The sequence below is a fragment of the Gallus gallus genome, chromosome 3 (genome assembly GCF_016699485.2).
Source record: "Gallus gallus isolate bGalGal1 chromosome 3, bGalGal1.mat.broiler.GRCg7b, whole genome shotgun sequence".
Lineage (NCBI taxonomy): Eukaryota > Metazoa > Chordata > Aves > Galliformes > Phasianidae > Gallus > Gallus gallus.
Genome location: NC_052534.1, coordinates 22,583,701 through 22,603,385, shown reverse-complemented (window position 1 = coordinate 22,603,385; position 19,685 = coordinate 22,583,701). Strand labels below are relative to the sequence as shown.

The 19,685-nt window shown below is 40.7% G+C and overlaps 1 protein-coding gene across 12 annotated transcripts in view; it reads left to right on the top strand.

Annotated features, from left to right (window-relative positions):
* TRERF1 (transcriptional regulating factor 1) overlaps positions 1 to 19,685 on the top strand; it is a 103,037-nt gene that overhangs the window by 54,651 nt on the left and 28,701 nt on the right. For all 12 annotated transcript variants that reach the window (XM_040697388.2, XM_040697391.2, XM_015283853.4 and 9 more), the window contains one exon: positions 14,322 to 14,419. The gene's annotated coding sequence lies outside the window, so the exon portion shown is untranslated. The remainder of the gene's footprint in view (positions 1 to 14,321; positions 14,420 to 19,685) is intronic.

Genomic DNA, 19,685 nt, shown 5'->3' with positions numbered 1-19,685 from the left:
TAGCAGAACCACAGAAGCATGAGAATTAATATGTTGTTTTTTCTTTCTTCTTTTTTTAATGTTGCCACGTCTTTTTCTAAGGCGAACTAAGTTTTTTCTTCCTCCTAGATACACTTACCTGGAAGCAGTCACTTGTTACTGAACCAAGTGCTCCAGAGCCCTGTTGGACATTCATAACCCTTTGTACATCTACTTACCTTTGAAGCTATTAAAGTTTCTCTATGCTTTTCTGGATAGCTGAATGTTGCTATGAATAATACCAGAGGCTGCCTTTTCAACATTTTTAATTCTTTTTTTTCTCCTTGATTTCAGAATTCACTTACAAACAAGTACATTTCTAGACACGAGTTAAGGAAAAAGTATTTTGTGGGAAAGCATCCGTGTGAGCATCTTGTGATCTGCAGGCAGATGTTACTGTGAACTGATCTGCTGTTTTTGACTGGGAGGGTGGGCACATTTTGCCACTTGTGTTTTAATGAAATACTCCATCTGCTGTCTAGCCAAATCTCTTTCTGAGCATGTAGATCTGTGCCAAATGTAACTTTAAATCAAGAGAAAAGAGGTGGCGTATTTTCTTCAGTTCTCCCTAAATGTTAAAACCCGATGTATCTGAGAGGGTGGGTGAATCCACATCTCTTTGTGGATCTGCTTCCTTGCTTATTTTAAAACAGCAAATAAGTGTAATTCCAGTTGGTTGCTAATTTGGAAACCCAGTCAAGTTTTCTTTTTATTTGTTAAATGACTGTTTTGGTGTTCTTTGGTTAACTAATTTGGTATTATCTACTGTACTCAGGGTGTTCTCATAGCAGACTACCTAATGTGTTGAATTCTTGCCTCTTGTGATGAATATTACTTTTCCTATTTTTGTAAAGGCAGGTGGTATGCCAGTAAATGTATGTGTTGTTTTTTTTTTTTTTTGTTCCAACATTAAGGAGATGCAGAATGTCACCCATTCTTAAGATTCAGCATTCATAATACTCATACACTTTAATCATGTGCGGTTATATAATTTTTAATGTTCTGATTCTGCTTATTGGCATGATACTATTTAGTTCAGATACGACAGTCGTGAGTCATTCAGCAAGTTGTTTGATTGATATGGATGATGTTTTTTAAAGCATCATGGGGAGGAATTGGAAGAACGCTCTTTTCTTACACGTTCACCAGACTTAGGAATAGGAGCGACCATGTTCTTTCCTTCTACATGCTTATTACAAATAAAGAGGTGCCAACAGCCACACGAGGCCAGAATTAGCTATCTGTGGTGAGCTTTTTGGCATGGGAGTGGAGTGAAAACGACAAAGTGTGTCAGGGTTTTCCATCTGACTTTAAATCTTAGAGTTTTGGACTTTCCAAAAGACTTGAACTCACTGGCAATAGTCACATTCTGAACTCCAGAGCAAGTTCCTTCTGACCTTAGCCCAACACTCAGGAGACTTTATTCACTTATGGACATAGCTAAAATTACGGTAGAAATGAGTCCAGTGTCTTGGTAGTGATTTTATTTTTCATTGAGCATCACCATGTTGTTAAAAGCATATAAGAAGCTGGGAAATAGATGTGAGGTCTGGTAGAAGTAGGGAAAATGTTGAGATGGTATGAACTAGAAACCTCTTGCTGACTAGATGTTCTATGCTTGGGAGCATCTGAAATATGCCCCTCTCTTGCATGTGTGAAAGACCTGCACCTTTGGCAGCAGACCATTAAAATCATGTCCAGAGAGTTAACCTATCAGTTTTTCCCCAGGTTAAATGAACTGTGTAATCCCCTTGAGAATTAAAATTGTGTTCAGCCACGGACTGTAGAGTGAAACTGTGTAGCTGTTGGAGATGGAGAGGATGAGCAGAGCGCACTTGCTAGTCTTCGGGCTGTGAAAAGTGTGGAAAAGTATGAGCATTGTCAAATCTTGCCTTTCTCAATCAATTCGTCAGAAGCCTCAAATGAGAGAAATCTAAGGTCTAATCATCTCAGGATTTTATGATTTAAGTAGTCTTATGTTTTCTAGAGACAATTGCTAGTAATGTTCATAGCTTGAATTTGCAGTCCAGGAAAGTTAAGAACATGGCAAAAAACAGTACTCTTTGGATAACCTTTGGTCCCATGACAAAGGAGGAAGCCTCATCTCTGAATCTTCTGTAGAGACTATTTCATTTTGTAGTTATTATTTTTTCTGGGTAGGTCAGTCCATTGCTTATTAAAAAGAAACAAGTTGCACAAGTTGAAATAACGTTGATGTTCTGGCCTAATTCTTAGCATTGGAAGGAAAATAAATGTTTGTATGTCAAGTATTTGGAGCTAATTTTAAATCGTATGTGCAGTACTTAAGTTGTTTGTTGGTAGTCCTTGCCCTTTTAATTGAAGCATGGTAATAAGAAGTCTCTGTTGCAAGATGGAGGAGCGCTTCTCTTACTGAAGGCTACCTATTCATAGGAGAAAACTGCCCATGATATTGTAGCCTTCTTCCTCTGCTTGAAGCCCGTGTCAGATGTGACCAGCGTTTGAACAATTACCTTACATTTGTGCAGTAAATGTGGGCTGATGCCTTCCTTATTTAGAAGAAGTCTTAGGGGATGGCTGTTGTGAAATGCTGCACTGGGTTCACTCACGTCGTGTGTCCCATCGACCTTACTGCTGGTGAGGGTAAATCTTGATTTGCAGGTGGTGCGGTGCAGTGCTGTGACCTGCCAACTTTTAGAAGAATTCTTTGTGTCTTTTTGTTAATAATGGATTCATTTTCATACAGCATTATTGAGACTGCTTCCAGTGCTCTCCTTTCTTGAGCAGCACTTACATCAGTGCTGAAAAACCACTCTAAAGAGAATGTGTTGCAGAATGCATTTACATTGAGGACTGTGCAGTTTGGCCAAGATGAATTATGGTGTTTCCATAGTGTGCAGCTGCTGTGCCATTGGCATTACATACATCTCTCTGAAAGTATTGCCTCCTATTTATTTCCATATAAACTACAATTAATACAGAGATCTCGATAACACTTCATAGAGCAGGTTCTCAACTACAAAACACTATTTTTCAATGCAGTCACCACCACTAACTATGCATTTTCACCAGAGATGAACAAGAACCTGCATGCTGTGCTCTTAACAATCTGACCCAACAGAGGTGACCCACTGCTGCTGTCACCACTGCTGAAATGCAACCACTCACTGCCTCACTGTGCTCACATCCACTGTTTCATCTCCATAAACATTCAATAATTGTCAGTGAATGTCAATAGATGCCATTTTTCCACATGAAGGAATTCAGTGACACACCTTTGCTCCATACGCACTTCCATGCCAGGTGCCATTTTGTTGGACTGCCCCCTCTGCTGCCATCTGTTGTATGGCAACAAAGTGTAATGGAATATTGTTGGGAAGGTTTAACCTCTGCTGCCATACCACCAACATCCACCTCTGACTTATTGGGCCAGCGTGATAGAATAGGAGGCATTACTTCCAGAGCAGCCTTCCTAAGTGCAGGGGCACAAAGGCACAGCTTTTCACCTCTTTGAGATCTTCAGGCCACAGCGTGGCAATGCCAGTCCTCACCCAGAGATGTGCCACCGTGCACTCAGTGGGAATATTTTTCATTGTGGGGGAGCTTCTTGGAGGCTTGTGCCTCTGTGTGCCTGCACCCACAAACTTATCTTGTGTCTGTGTTGAAGCTTTGCAGAGATTGTGAGCTGCTACCTCTGGCTAATAGAGGCTGAAATGCTGACTGCTCAAGCTTGGTTGGTATTGTGAGAATTGCTTTTATTTCTGGCTTGGTCAGCATGTTTATACAGTTTCTCACCTTTCTTTTCTGTTGCAATTGTTTCTACCTCCTGTTTTAATTGTGGTTTTTAAATCAACCTAGAGCATGTCCTCCCTCATCACTTCAGCCTCAAGTTATCTTTGCTGGTATTTGTGGTGATGAAGGCTATTAAAAATGGCATTATCTGTTGCGTACTTCAGTCACGAAGAAGTCTGCATTTGGAACTAAAAATACCTGAGGTTCATGGCATCACTTCTTCATCCTTTGGTCATAGTGCCTGTAGCTACTGTTATCTGGGCAGTTCCCAAGGATGTGTGGAGTGGGAGGTTAGCATCCACTCTAGTCCAAGTCACAAATTACTTTTCTAGTCAGATCTCCTGGGCAGATACTCCAGAGAGGCTTGAGGCTGCTGTAAGAGAAAAGTGAGCAGAAGGGAAACCACGAGTGTGTCAGCACCACCATTTTCTTTCCAGAATCCTGTGATAAATCAGATAACAGTCTTCTGAGAATTGCTTGCTTACTAATTATCGAAAAAGCATTACCTTTTTTGTGTCCTTAATTAGCATTTCAGCTTGTATCTAGGCCTTGATGGTAAGTGGGCCTTGCATCCCAGAGATTCAGTAAGTGATGAAAAACTGAAGTCTCTGTCGCTTACTTTTATCCTCCAAAAAAGCCCAAAACTGTGCTGATCTCTAAGTAGAGATGATGTCAGAAATGATGTATTCTAAACATGTTGGTTGCTTTTTTTTTCCCCTCCATTTCCTCATCAGATGGCTTGCAGTATATGTAAACAATGCAGTAAATAAATACTCTGATGTTAAGATAACCATGGAAAATCTTTTTATGTGTCTCTAAATCGGAGGACAAAATGCATCTTCTGCAAACTGGTAGGAGAGTTACAGGGTAAGTCTTTGAAAGCACAGTCTGGACCAGCCTAGATTTCCAGACTGTGAAACTTAATATCCACAAAAAAATGATTGATGGAAAATACTGTTGTAAAAATATTGTATATCTATTTGAGAGAAACTTTTTCAGAGAGCTCAGAATGAAGGCAAGCTCTGTAAATAGGTACTGGGGTGACCAGCACTGCTTCGTGAAAACTTTCATCTGCTTCGCTGACTTTTGGAGTGTGAGACTTGAAGCTTAATACATGGGCATCTGAATAACACAGTGTTTGAATGCAAAACTCACCTGAGCAGAATTGGTGCTAGGCACGTTACCTAATTTGTTTAAAGTTATGGGAGCTTGTTCTGATGTTGTTGTTGATCTTTTGCAGACTGTTTATAGAGGGAATTCAGAGAGGTGTCTCTAGACGACAGCAGATGGGAAATCTCAGATTTTAGCAGAGATCTGATGGCTTGAGAATGAGAAACTGGTGAGCAGTGTGAAAGGCTATTCCAGAGAGGAACCTGATGGACTCAAGTAAACAGGATCTTAGAATATGTCCTCTGAAACCGTCTAGCAAACAAAACTTTTGAGAGGTTCAGCTGGCGCAGATCCACTTGCTTAGAGGGTGATTATGTCTAATTCCTGCTGGAATCAGGTCGCTGTGACCTCAGACAGAAACGGGGCTTGAAAGGAGAGCTGATCCTTGGCTCCCTGTCTCGAGCCCCCACTCATCATCTCTGTGCAAAGTGCCGTGCCAGGGCACTGGTGGGCAGTGGGGAGCTATGGGCAGAGTTTTTGCTTCTTGAACCGTGACAGTGTGCCAAGCGTTTTGTAATACTGCTAAAAATAGTGTGAAATGGTCAGGCATATACAGTTTTCACTTAAAAATTTGATGCTTGATAACATGCCAGCAGTCTGAAAGATGACTTGGTCAGCTGTTATGTAAGGTATAGCCATAGGTGACAGATAAGTTTATTACTATCACTTTCTTGTTTCCTGCTTAGTTTGTTTCTGGGAGAGGCTCTGATGGTGTTTGGCTGTGCCTTCTATCAAGGTTTCCTCCCTGCTGCTTGTTACGTGCTCTATGGAAACTGCATCCTATTGTTCTGCCAAGAAACTAGCTGGCAGTTCTGACAGAAACAAAATGTTAACCACTTATTTATCCTAAAAGCCATTTCCTTAGGGTGCTCTTCTGTTCTCCCCTGCCCCCTCCCCCTCAATTGTCCACAAACTAAAAGCATTAAAAACCCAAACTAAAAACTAAAACAAACCAACGACACGGACAGTAGCCAAAATAATTCTCCATAGCCTACCTGGGAAAGAAGAAATTACCTTCATCTGTTTCTCTGCTTATATTTCTCTCAGTGTTAAGCAGGATGAGCTTGCTCCTTGCAGAGTGATGCGTGTTTATTTTTTCACTTCAACACTGATTAAGTATTCTTGTAAGGTGTCCTGTGTGATTTGTCACAACATCACAAAGTTGAAGAGAGTGTTGTGCTGCTGGACCTGCACTTAATGTGGGAAGTACCTTGAAAGCTAAGTTAGAAGGACTGGGAACAGGTATGCTGCAAATGTTAGGCAGTCAAATTGTACAGGTCCGTGGGCAGAGCTTCAGAGGTTTTGTATCTATGTCAACAGGATTATCAGGCAAAATGTTGACCTAGGAGACATTTAGGAAGCATTACTGTTGGTTTTTGCAACTATAAAATGCAAAATCAGAATTTCTTACAAAAAGGAGTCATTACATTTTGCCTGCTTGGCCATTCTCCCTTGCCTGCAAGCTGAAGGCACCATGGTATGCAAGCATAGTTCTTTTGCCTTTGTGTGTGTGTGTGTGTGCTGTTTCTGCTTACATGGAACAGTTGTGGAGGAACGTGAGGATCAGCAAATAACACCTTCTGCAGAGAAACGCCTGTACAAGGGAAGAAAGAGATTTGTATAGGGATAGCCAAGGGCTTTGAATATAATGAATAAAAAGATGCTCAGTGGAGCTAATACTTGGGGGGAATAAATTCATCACACAAAGTTGAGAAAGCTTCTATGCGTCAGTGTTCCTCTGAAAATGGTAAAAGTAATTCTAAAAGTTGAATGGCACGGCATTTAATTATGTAAGGAACCAAGGGGGCTAAAAAATAATAACCTGGTATATCAGAAAGCAATTTAAAATGTAAGCTAGGGAAAATGGAATATTTCTGTCACAGTAAGACGAATTCCACCACTAGCTGCATTGATTTAGTGCCTAAAATTTTGTTCCAAACTGATCAGTAACTATAGAGGAAGAAAAGCAGACTTTCATTCACTCAACCTCCCAGTCCAACCCATTCCACTTCTCAGCAGGAACAGCAAGGAAGATTTGGATAAATACACAAACAGGACTTAGGAATTTAATTAGCTCTGTTGGTTGTTCAATCTCCAGTTGTCTGATTTAATTGTCCCTTTCAAAGGGATCATTTGAAGCAGAGCTCCATATGCGATGTGAATGTCAGTAAACTAAGCTTGTTAGCGTACAGTACAAAGGCCAAAGCTGAATTCTTGTGGGTATTCACAGCCTTTAATAAATAGTGTGATGGCTGAGGAGAAATCGTTCTTTACGCCCACTCAGCCTGAAGATGTTTCCCTTCAATTCAAAAATGAATGTTCAGTTAAAAAGTTATTATACATCTTGTCTTTCAAAATATTCTTGGCGCTGCATAGGATTCTGCCTGCAAAGGGGTGGGTTTTTTTTTTCCCCCTCCTTCCACCTTCTGCATGGAAGATCTGGAACCGAGCAGTAGCTGTTTAGAGTTTTAGGTTTGTCTGCTTGTTTGTTCTGTTTGTTGTGGGTTGCTGTTTTTTGACCCGACAGTGCTGTTTCCTCAGCTGTGGAGTCCCTGCTCTGTCTTCTCAGGGCAGAGCTGGCATATTGGCGTGGTGTGATAGCTCCGAGCCTTAGGCTGTCGAGCTCTTGACTCTGTCAAACTGAAACAATTAGGGTTAAAGCTTGTTAAGGGGAGTGCCTGCTTGAAGAATTTTTGAGTGATTGGGAAATTTCATTTAGGAGAGTGGTTGTTTTCCAGTAATTTTGCCGAGGGAAAGTGATGTTTGAGGGTTTTTCAGAGAAGTAGGGTTGTTTACTGCCGTCGTTCTTGGCGATGATTTGTTTGAACAGTTTCAGTCGCCTCACAGTTTAAAGTAGGGAACTGAAATTTTGCAAGAGTGTAGGCTTAGGGTATTAAGAATAACGAAGAGAAGAGCTGACAGCAATGTGTTGCAGGAGAACTCCTTGTACTGAGTGAATCGGATGATAAAATGCCAGAGGAAATTGCTTGTAGATAAATGAAAGTAATGCATGTGGGAAGAAGAGAGGGGGTCACAACTCTGTGTGTGCTGAGACAAGTTCTGCACCAGGTGTTGCTGTTCTGGAAAGGGGTTTTGTTGTTAGTTTTCTGTAAAAATGGCAGCGTAATTATTGGTAAAATGGGTGTCAGGATTCATTAGTGGAGGAATAGAAAACAAAACAGAAAGCATCAATGTGCCGCTGTGTAAATGTGTGATGTTCACCTGTCTTGAGTACTGTGTGCAGTTCTGACGTCTCCTCGCCTTCCCTCTCACCTCCCCCAAACCACAAAATGTTGTGAAAAAGGAGAATCTGAAGTACAGAGGCACAAAAAGCTACTAACAGTCCTCAGTCTGGGAGGTGTTCGTCATGAGACCCACAAAAATCACAAATATCACGAAGAAGGGAGTGGGGAACATTGGGTGAAATGAGTGTTAGGGAGCTGCAAAGTGGAAGAGCAGTGGTTCCTGGGCAGCTCTTGGACTGTGATACTGTGATGGGAGACCATGGGAACTGGCTGTCAGTGTGGGTCCCAAACCTAAGGGACGGGTTTGCAGGCAGTTCAACAGATGCCACTTCTGACTAGAGAAGCTGCAGGGTCATCAGAGGCTGGGAAAGAATATTCTTTTAAATGTTTATTCAAGATATTGCTGTGTCTTTTCCTACTTTTCACTCTCCATCTTTTATAATCTGATGTTGACTGCTTTTGGAAATAGATTTTGACTCTTTATGGTTTTTATGGTCTTTACCTTACCAATAAGGTGTCTCTTGGATTCCTTCACAGCTTTTTTGAGCTTTTTTGAGTTTTCAGCCTCTTGGCAACCCTGTCAGAAAATCTTGTGCTGTGTCAGATTTGCAAAATCTAGTTTTACATATTGATTTTATAAACATACTGCATGCAATGAATGTCTTCCATATCTCCATGTTCTGTGGAGCTGAACTTTGGTACTCATATAATGAATGTCATGTCCAGCGGAGGAGAGACCTTCCCTTGTACACTTGAAGGTTGTGCCTGCAGCTGGGCCTGGATACTATCCAAATTCCATCTGGAATTGGGAGGTGTATTTTGTAGAGCTGAGGGAAGCTGAGCTGGAAGAGATGAGAAAAGGTGGAAGACAGCAGACTGGCTGGGTACCGGAGGGGTGAAGCATGGTGTGGAGCAGGAGAAGAATGTGGATCTTGGAAGTGGAATCACTTTTGGAGAAAGGACTGGATTTGGGAATTAAGAGAAGGGAAAGGAAGGAAGCAGCTGACTGCAGGAGTTGTAGAAATAGGCAAGGAAGGCTCTGACTACTGAAACACATTTCAAAGGTGGGGATGGAAAAAGGAGTGTCAGAATCTGAGATTCTGCTGTCAGCAAATGCCTGTCAAACTCAGATAAGCGTCGTGCCAGCGCTCCTTCCCCCAGCAGATGACAGCCTATTACTGGTATAATTTTACTTTGTTCACCTTGACTGGTCTGCGTTGAGGCCATGTTGCAGACTGAAGAACCATTCTAACTATTAGACAATTCTGTAATGGAATATCCTTTTTAAGTGACAACATGTAGGTAAGAAGATATTAAGCTACCTTTTTGACATTAAATGCCAAAACGAGAATATGCGTTTATATCTTCTTTTTTAGCCTTGCTTTACCTAAATGCACTTTATAAGGAACCTATGAACTGCTTATTTTTTTTTTCCTGTACAACCTTCCTGCCCAGCTTTGTACATATGGTGGGTTTGCTGTGAAGATTATAGAATAATTAGATTCCAGTAGAAAAAGACTATGTTGGATCTCAAATTTGTTTGCTGCAATTATTTGCAGTTACATAATGAAAAATACAAGGAATTGTAGCAAAGAATAGTCTCCGGAATAGGGCAAGCTGAACCTTGCCCAAGGGACTGGTTTGTCTTCTGGTCAGTAACACAGAGCAGCTGCATGATGTGTCATTGAAAGTGGACGTCTCCCAGGTAGTCATCAGCAGTCTCCATGGTGGTCTGTTCCCAGGTTTCACCTTAGTCACCCATTTGCTTGTGTGGCTGGCAGGCATCTAACCTGTAGCTGCAGTCAAGACTGCTTTAAACATAATCTAATATTGTACAGTGTCTGTTATTTGAAGTGCCAGATTCTGCATGTGAAAAGCTGATTCTGGAATTCATAATCTATCTGTATTGTAGCATCCCATCCGTAAGATGTGCCATTTGTCTAAGAGATTAGCTGTGGAAATCAGTGGAACGCAACATTGCTGAAGCGTTGGGAAGTTGTAGAGATGAGCACATTAAAAAAAAGTCTAGCCTACATGAAGAATCCAATTCTCAGAAGGGCATTTGAATTTCTGGAGATAATAAGGTGCGGACTGAAAGCTGAATATGAATCAACGGAGAGACTGTAGTTGTTAAGTGAACAAATTTAGTGGTACACAATTGATGATGATAATTCATGTACTTCCAACTTTTTTGTTTCTGGTTTTGTTGCTTGATATTATCTTCTTCGTTGGTATTGCTTGTTTAACTTATGTACTCTATTACTGTTCTTATGTTTCCTGTCTTAAGATGGCTTACTTTCCCTTTTTCTCTTCAAATATAATTTAAATACTGTTTAATTGAGATCAACCAATTCAGGTAAAAGGATGCTCTCTCTCATTTTAATGGAAATAATGGAAGATACAGTGGAGAAAACTCTTGTCTCATTCAGTTACAATAGGCTTATTGAACTTTGGGAAGATTATCAGCTGATACTTGTTTGTAGTTAGGCTGCCACTGGGCAGGAGAAATCACTAATTACTCCTGTGTACTCTGAGGATGCTCTGATGGTACGTGGAGAATGTGAGTTACTAACTCTTGCACATCAGTTAAGTTCCTAATGTCAATTGATATCAAAGTCCTTCACGTTCAAGTAAATAACACTCTTCCATATGTCGCCCGTCCAGTGTTGTTAGTCATTTTACTTTGACAGAGGATATGAGTATCCTCATCTTTGTTTGATCTGTCTAGCTTTCCTGGGCCAAAACTGCTGTGCAATCACAGATGCAGCACTGCTTGTGGAAGCATGCAGGCCATCCTATACAAACTCGAATAGCATAAGGCTTACTTGTTTGGCTTCCTCAGTGCCCCAGCTCATGGTGGTGGGAGGGCATTGCAACTTCATCTTCGAGACAAAGCTTCATCTCATCCCAGCCTGCTGCTGGGCCTCAGAGCAACAGCAGAAGTTCATTCAGGAGGGGATCAGTGTCTTGGAACACAGTGTGGTCACAGTGGAGACTGCAGCTGAGGGGGGTGGAGGTGTTGCAGCAAAAATGCTGACCCTGAGTTGCCACCGCAAGGTGGTAAAATTATAAGTGGTGGAACCGATGCTGGCATTTGTGCTGTCCTTTACAGAGAATCTGTGTGTCTTTTGTTTCTCCTTAAGTCTGTTCTCTGAAGGCTTTTTCTACTAACAAGGCCACTAACATAGCCTTTACTTAGACACCTTCCTGTGACATTGACTAGTGACTTGCAGGTAGGTAGAAGCTTTGCGTTTCCAAAGCTTAGCATAGCCGGTCTGTGTGCAGCTCTCGGTTCTTTGGTGCTTTGCCTAGAGTTTACTGATAGCTTCCATTTTATCCCTGGAAAAATAACTAGTTTAACTTTTAAGGGTGAAGCTTTGCTGATCAATATGGTATAAACGTAGTCGAGTTCAAGAAATTGCCTTCATTACTATCTTGAGATGAGAAATTGATTTAGTTGCATTCTCTTCGTACTAATTCGCTCGTGCTTTACATTCCCATAAAAGGTATTATGTGCTCCTTATTTTCCAGCAGTGTCATCAATCCTAATGAAGAGAGAAGAAGAATTTATATTGTGTGTATGGGATAGCTGATCTCTGACTTAGCTCTTAATTTGTAAATGTTGCTGAAGACTTCCCTTCTCCTTGCTGTGCTTAGGTTCCATCTAGAATCTAGGGGGTGGGGTAGGAATAAAGCCAAAGAATGTGGCAAAGGAATATTAATTTAGACTGGTTTTGGATCCAAAAAATGAGCCACTGATGAAAATGTAATGAAAGCTGTTTTCAAGGAATTAAAACATTATTTGTGAGTTTCACGTACTTCTGCAGTGTTTGGTTTTATTCTGCATTAATTATACTGGGACTATTTTCAGTGTTCTATTAGTCATTAGTTTGCTACCTCTGTCTCTGAGGTGCCCAAAGTTTCTTTACCTGTGGTATTATGCAAGAGGGCTGTGCATGTGCCTGCTAATTTCCATACAACTCCGTGTGGGTATTACTCTATCTCTGCTGATGGAGGTGAATGACTCAGCAGCATAAATGAACGTAATGAAACAAATGAGCAAAAAGGTGATGTAGAGAGAAAAGCAGCAAGAAGAAACACAAAATAAGGAAAAGATTTTCTTGGGCATTGCTGTTGTTGTTTTTCTCACTGTCAGTTGGGCTGGCCTCTCTTGGAAGGTGCCTGGGATGGTCTGTCTGCAGAATGCTTTGACATTTTTAGATGGATAAACTAAAAAGCAAGCAAAACTATGTGCTGTGACTGTGGTCAATGCTCATGATACAGCAGTTATTTTTTAATGAAGTTTGAACAGATCTTGGCAAGTTGTAAACAACAGTGTTGGACAGCTTTTGTCGCTACCAGAGTTAATCATGGGCTTTTGGTATGCTTCTAAATGTATCCTGTTCCAAATGTAACCTAATGGAAGGTTCAAGGTGCCTGTTGGGCATCTAAAGATATGAAATACCAGTATGCAGTGGTATCAGCATTTACTATCAGCAGAGAGGGGTTCTTTAAAAGAAGGACATTTGGAGTAGATTAGGCTTCATAAGGAGCTCTATTATCTCCTGCAGTGTGTATTTTGATCAAATTTGTTTGGCTTGTGCTGTGAAGCCCTCTATTTCCTCTGGCTCTCTTGGGATCATGCCATGGGCTGCAGAGGTTAGTGCTGGGCCAGGTGAAGAAACCTTTTGGATTCATTTCCCCCTGCCTTGGGAGGTTGAGGGAGGGGAGCTGTGCTGTTCAAAGGATGACTGGATTTGACAGCAGGATTCTTCTTGCTGCATGCAATCGTGTTATGGTGCTTAGGACCTGTTAGCAGAGACCTTTAGAGAGTAATTTCAGCAGATGCGTCAGATGCAGAGATGACAAACAGCCAGTGGGTGAGAGGAGGAAAATGCTGATCAAGCTGCCTGGTGCTACCTGTGTCCTTCTCCTTTGAGACATTGTTTATACAGTTGCCTATTATGACTGCAGCAGCTTTCCAAAACCTACTAACAGAGCCGGATGGAGTAGAGAGCTTTCCATTGACATCAGTGAGCTGAGAACCCTCACTCATCTTCCATATTGGCTTAATGCTTGTCAGTGCTTATAAATATCTAAAGGGCAGGTGTCAAGTGCATGAGGCCAGCCTCTTTCCAGTGGTGTCCAGTGCCAGGTTAATGGGCAACAGACAGAAACTGGAACATGGGCAGTTCCATCTGAAGATGAGAAAACATTAGACAGAGCACTGGAACAAGCTGCTGAGAGAGGTTGAGGAGTCTGCTCCTCTGGAGATATCTAGAATTCACCTTAATGCTCTTCTGTGTAAACTATTCTAGGCAATCTACTTTAGCAGAGGGTTGGACTGAATGATCTCCAGAGGTCCCTTCCAACCCCTACAATTCTGTGGTTCTGTGATTCATTCATGGCCTTCCCTAAAAGCTGTCTTGGCAGCAGCACCAACAAAACAAATGCGTTGTTTTTATTTAAGTAATTTAAGATGCTTTGACAAGGTATCTCTTTCGAATTGGTTGACAGCCTGATTGTATCTCCCACATCTTTGACTTTCATTAATCCCTCCCTTCCTGAATGCTACACCTTCTTGTTTAAATCATGCTCATCATCTGGGCTGCAAGCTGTGGGACAGCAGTCTCCTCTCAGCGAGAGCATCTAGCCTGCCTTTGGGCTCTATCAGAGAAGCATAAGATGCTTCGAAATCTTTACAGTGTCTGTGATTCTGGTGCAATCTTGTTTTATTTTTTGAGTCAACCTATTCTTCGTTTTGCAGTTGGTACCAAGGTAAGAAAGAAGAAAAGATGAATTTACTGATATTACTTTGTTATTTGAAGGACCATGAATGTATTGGTCCCAGAGATATGACAACAAAGCAGTCTCTCACTATCAATATGGAAAAGGGTTCCTTGCTGTTCTGTGATGGAGTTGCCTTGCTGATAGATGTCCCCTGCAATACTGAGTTGAATAACAGAGTAGCACAGATACCATAATGAATAGAAGTTAATATTTGATTGTGTTGCAGTAGGATGCTCATTCTTGCAAGCTTGCTGATGGCGTGAGTTGGTGATACTTTATAAGGTAACGGTTAAAAAATGGTTTTCTGTTCTTTTGCTTTATGTTTAGATACATCACTTTGAGACCACAGAATGAGAACAGCATGAAATGTTATGGCGAAGACAGCACGGCAAGATACAACAGTCTCAGAAGTAATCAAAAATCAGGTACTGTTGGAACATCATGTGTCCACTTTCTGTGAGGCTGGGTTGTTTAATGAGGCTCAGTGTGTGCTTTCTGTCCGTCTCCCAAAATTTGTGGTTCTGAGTCTCTGTAGTCTTCTTGATGGACTTGTCAGATAAGGCTAGCTGTATGTTGACTGTGTTCTCTAAGACATTATGTTTTATGTACTCCCGTATGTGTGGCACAGGAGATTCGCATGCATTCATACGTTTCCTACAGGCCTAAATTGCCTGCATTGTCTTGTGCAAACAATATGGGCATTACCATAATTAAAAGAAAAGAGGCTGTGGTCCTCAGTGCCACCTAGCCATTCAGTTTTTTTGTGGCCCCACAGCTAGGTACCAACATGGTGTGTTTAGAGGGATTGAGTTTTCAGAGGGTCCAATGGCAAGATTTTAGAAATCTTGGCCTCCTTTGAGGGAGGCACTGGCTCAAAATAGCTGCTACTTCCCTATGGAAAGCTTATCCATATGCTATTTCACAAATACTACTTCTACCTGCTTTTTTTTTTTTTAATGTATTTTTTTTTCTAGTTGTTTATCTGTCTCAGGATGTTTCCTTCTTGCCTGTTCTTGCAAATCTCAGCACATGTTCTCTGACTGTTTTACAACGTTCACAGTTACAGAAAAAGTCAGTCACCTTACAAGCTTCAGAGTGTAAGCACTGTAGAGGTCAGGGAGAAACAGGTGAAGTGTAGCATAATGGTGCTCACCTTATGCTAAAATAGTGTCTCAGCTGCTCTGGCCACAGTGATAGCTGATGGATTTATGTTTGAGTGGAAAGTCATGAAACGTCCCCCTTCTCTCCCAGTTCAGCACTAATGAGCAGAGATTTTAATGTGTGGTAGTGGGTCTAACCCGTCTATTCTTATGATCTTCATGATAGGGTCTTGCTGAGGAAAAACAAATCACACAGTTCAGTAATGCCAGCAAACTAGAATATGAACTTGAGGGCAATAGGGATAAGAGGATGTGTTCATATTTCAGGAAGCACGTGTAAGTATTGCCCTTGATAAGGCAGCAGAAGCTGTTACAATTTCTTTCATATAAACAGTCAGTAAACCTGGATTGGGTAAAGACATTTTAAATGAAGTTTCATAGACAGCTTCTGCCTTGATCAAATATGCAATAACGTATTGGTGAATATTAAAAATCTGTTTTTGTCAGTGCTGATCAGCCCCTTTAATAAATCCTGTCTTCTGTATGCTTCTTAGTCACTTAGTCTTGGGATACGCAATTCCAGTGCCTTTCTGGCCTTAATCAAGGTTTTTGTTTTGATTTTTCATCAGTATTGTGAGATGATCACACCATTTTATATCTGTCATTTTTATGAAATAATGTGCTACCTGCTTCAGTCACAGTTCTGAGAACACTTCAAAGTAGCTCAAAACTGTAGCGCTGTTCAACTGACAACAAAGATGATCTGGGTTGCTGAAGCAGCTTTCTTCATTTCTTTGGGACTCATGGAACTTTATCTCCCTTAAACTAAATCGAGTTACTGGCTTTATTTAGAAATCAGCCCCTTCTTCAGCCTCTTCTTCTTGAATAACAAGAATGCTGTTAGTTTTAGGAGAAAAGTTTTCATTAAATTACCAGTGCCTCAGAATGCATTTTCTGCTTATAACTTAGATCAAAAGGAGAGGAAAATGTTATTGCTTGTTTGTCTTCCTCTCTCCTCCCCCTTTTCTAGAAACTTTCCTGAGATGATCAACTGTTGTTTTTGCTGTTGTTTTTTTTTTGTTGTTGTATTTTTAAACTTTATTGAAATGGAGAAATTGCTCGGTTCCCCTCCCAGTGTCGTTGTTGCCTTCCCCTCCCCCAAGTCCAATGTGTTCTTTATTAAACTGAATTAGGACATTCTAGTTTTTCTTAAGAGTGGAAATGGGAACAGCTCAAATGAGCAGCCACATGAGACTTTCAAGCCTTTCCAACTGCACTGCACTGCAGTAGGAGCTCATCTGCAAAGGGAGTGATATTTTTTGAAGGATTTGTGCAACTATTGAAGAATTACTGTCATTAATATTAAAAAGCAGCTAATCTGTTCTCTCCTTCCATTTTACAGCTTTCCTGTATGCTTTCTATAAAATCAGTATACCAAATTTTTTGGTTCCTTTCCATCTCCTTTTCACTCGTGCAATTATTTTTTTCCTGTTTCTTCTACACTAGAATACTCTTGTGGTAGTCTTTTCACCTAACAGCTCCAACCTTTGTGTTCATGTGCAGATATGGGCATGGATTTGTGACCTCTGACATTCAAAGAAAGTCAGAATTCAAGCGCAGCGCAAAGCATACAAGTGGTTTTATCCAGGATTGGGATGAAAAGGTTTTCAGCCCTGAGTATTTGTCCTTGAGATAGCTATATAAATTATAGTTGGTCCTTGAAATTCATAGTTATTTTGCTATTTATTCTAGGCATGGTTCTGTACCTTTTCACCCTTATTTTCCGTCTGTGCCTCTATTGTTACATCAAATCCATCTTGAGAATTTCTATAGGAAAACTGGTAGTTCTTTGAATTACTCTTTCCTCCTCTTGTTTTCTCTCTGCTAATTCCTCCAGCCATCTTGTCTGGCGTTAGAAATTATTCATTCTGTTTCACTACTGTGCTGCTTTTCTCCCATGCTTATTTCCTCTGCCAAACAAACAAACAAAAAAATGGACCTTTGGCTTGAACTGTGGCTAACCAAGGAGCTGTGGAGGCAAACCTGGTATCTCAGCAGGGGCTCTGAAGCACAGGGGTCTCCGAAACCTACCTCTCTTCCTCTCCCATTGCTGTGCTTGCAGCCATCCACCATTTGCTACAGTCAATGCATCTGAAGGGGTAGGGATAGTGTCAGTTCTGCTCCTGGAGGCTGGCTTTGAGTAATGCAGGTATGTCCTTTCTCACATAGCTCTCTCCTGGTTTTTAAACCTACTCTCTTTGGTGGGTTCTTAACAGTGGTTGTATGTCAGCAGTGTTCAGCTGAAAATCATGCCTGTCTGGGCTGCCACTTACTTAAGGGCTGGACTGTAGGCAGCCCAGGTAGTAGGGACTCCTGGTGCTTCATTTTAGCAGGAGAGAGTGTTTCAGGGAAGGATCTGCTGTATATTTGTGTGTCTGTCCTCAAGGAAATTGGAGACAGAGATGATGTGAGTGATGACTGGCTAAATGTAGGCATAGCATAGCAGACGATCTCGCATTTCTGAATTACGAAGTAAGCCGGTAAAAACCTTCCAATAAAAAGGCTAAACATTGAATAAGATGAATCCTGATTTGTTTATATTGAAGCTAAGCGGTAGAAAAAAGTTGAATGGAAGAAAGGAGGAAAACAGAGAACTTCTGGTTTTGGATTTTGACTTATGCACGATTAAAAACGAAGCTTGGAGTCTAATAGTGAAAATACAGATGTGAGAAAGCCGTGTCTCAGCCTGTCCGACTAAGGGGCAATAAGGCATGATTTAAACATGTCTCCAGTGTTGGGAGAACTCTAAGCTGTGACACATTTTTGTAAGCAGGCGTGCCTTGAGTTATTACTCAAAAAAAAAAAAAAAAAAAAAAAAAAGAGAGAGAGAGAGAAAAGAGAGAGAGAAAAACAATCGCACAACAGAACAAACCTGTTTAGATTGCTGAAAGTGGTGGTTAAACTTACTTCAACTGAAGTGTTACAATCCCTGGCTGCATTGTGCCCCAGCAAATTAGCATCTCCTAATGCTACTGCTTGTGAGTAGTTCTAAGTGCTGTGTCCTGCAGGAGCCAGTTGAATGTGGAGTTGTAGGTTTTTGTTTTTGCTTCTGCCTTCTTCTCTTGTTTTCTGTTTTCAGACTAAATAGTAGTTCATCTATTAAAAACATGTAGTTTTTTTGATTAATGTCACTGATGAAAATTTTGAAATAAATTGGACAAAATATAGGATCCAGTTCCAGTTTGATTTGCAGCCATGCCAATGGCTTAGAGCAGTGTCACAATACTTTGATGGTCTACCAGTGCATCTAATTCCTTCAGTATGTGTTCTCCTTTAGTCTTTTGTCATCTCTCTCCATTAATGTAGTAGTTCTGAAATTGGAATTGGTTGGCATTCAGTCCTGCTTTTGCATCCTGCACCTGGCAGAACTTGTGACCAGTGACTTATTTGGTGTGGCTGTCTGGCTGAAGTTCATGTGGATTCTGGGAGTTCAGAAATGTGATGGATTGGATCTGTTGTTTATTGAATTTGAAATGTTCTGCAGATCTTTGTTTTTGTGTTGTGTTATAGAGCTCTTTTTTTTTTTTTTGTAAAGTAAGTTATAATTATTGTCTCCTTGATATTTTGCTGCCTGCCTTCTGTAAGATTTTCTAACTATCCAGTGATATAACTTATGAAGGATGTAAAATCAGATCATCTTTATTGAAGACTGATAACATCAGAACATTCTTCCATTTTATGTACACCAGAATTAAGTTATGGTGTGCTTCTAGGAGTGACTGTTATATGTATTGCCTTAGAGATGCCTGTGTTTGAAGAGGGAGATGGTTGAAGTGTGTAAAGACATTTCAGCAAGCTTGACATGTTTGTGGCTTTCAGTCTTGAGAACGAGGCTGTGCAACTTGCAGGGACCACGCTGAAATGAGAAGAGTTGAAGTGAAACCTTGTCTTTGCTTACATCAATTGGACTCCCATCAGTTGTGTCCATATATCATCCGTAATATTAAATAGGGTATTTGTCTTCCTAGGCAGTCTACAGAATTGTTTTTGTCCTTTCACATTTGTTTCTCTGTTTCTTTGTAATGATTGCGTAATTGGGATATATCTGCCACGTCAGAAATGTAATAGGTTAAGTAGTATAAGTGACTGTTGGAAAGAAAAGAAACATACAGCTGCAGAACCATTGTTGCTTTAAAACTGCTGCTTTCAGAAGTTGAGTTGTTTGATTTAACCATTTAGTAGTAATAGTTGTTGTTGTGACAAATTGCAATTAGGGATGTTTAAGCATGAGTGCTTAAAAGGAGAAAAAACAACCTTTTCTTCCTGTCATTGAAGGAAATAGAAATACATTGCCAATGGCTTCTCAGTTGGCAAGAGACTAACCTTTGTGCCTTTTAGGCCTTACTTATATTTTGTACAGCACTGATTTTCTTTGTTAGGTTTTAATCCAACAGGCAATGTATTCTGTTGGCATTTTGTTAAACTTGATTGCAAATGCTATTGTATACAACATCATGACCTTGAATTTTAGCCTGTTCAAGTACTAAAAAAACAAAATCTGTTATCTCAGTGACCGTGAAATAGTTGAGTT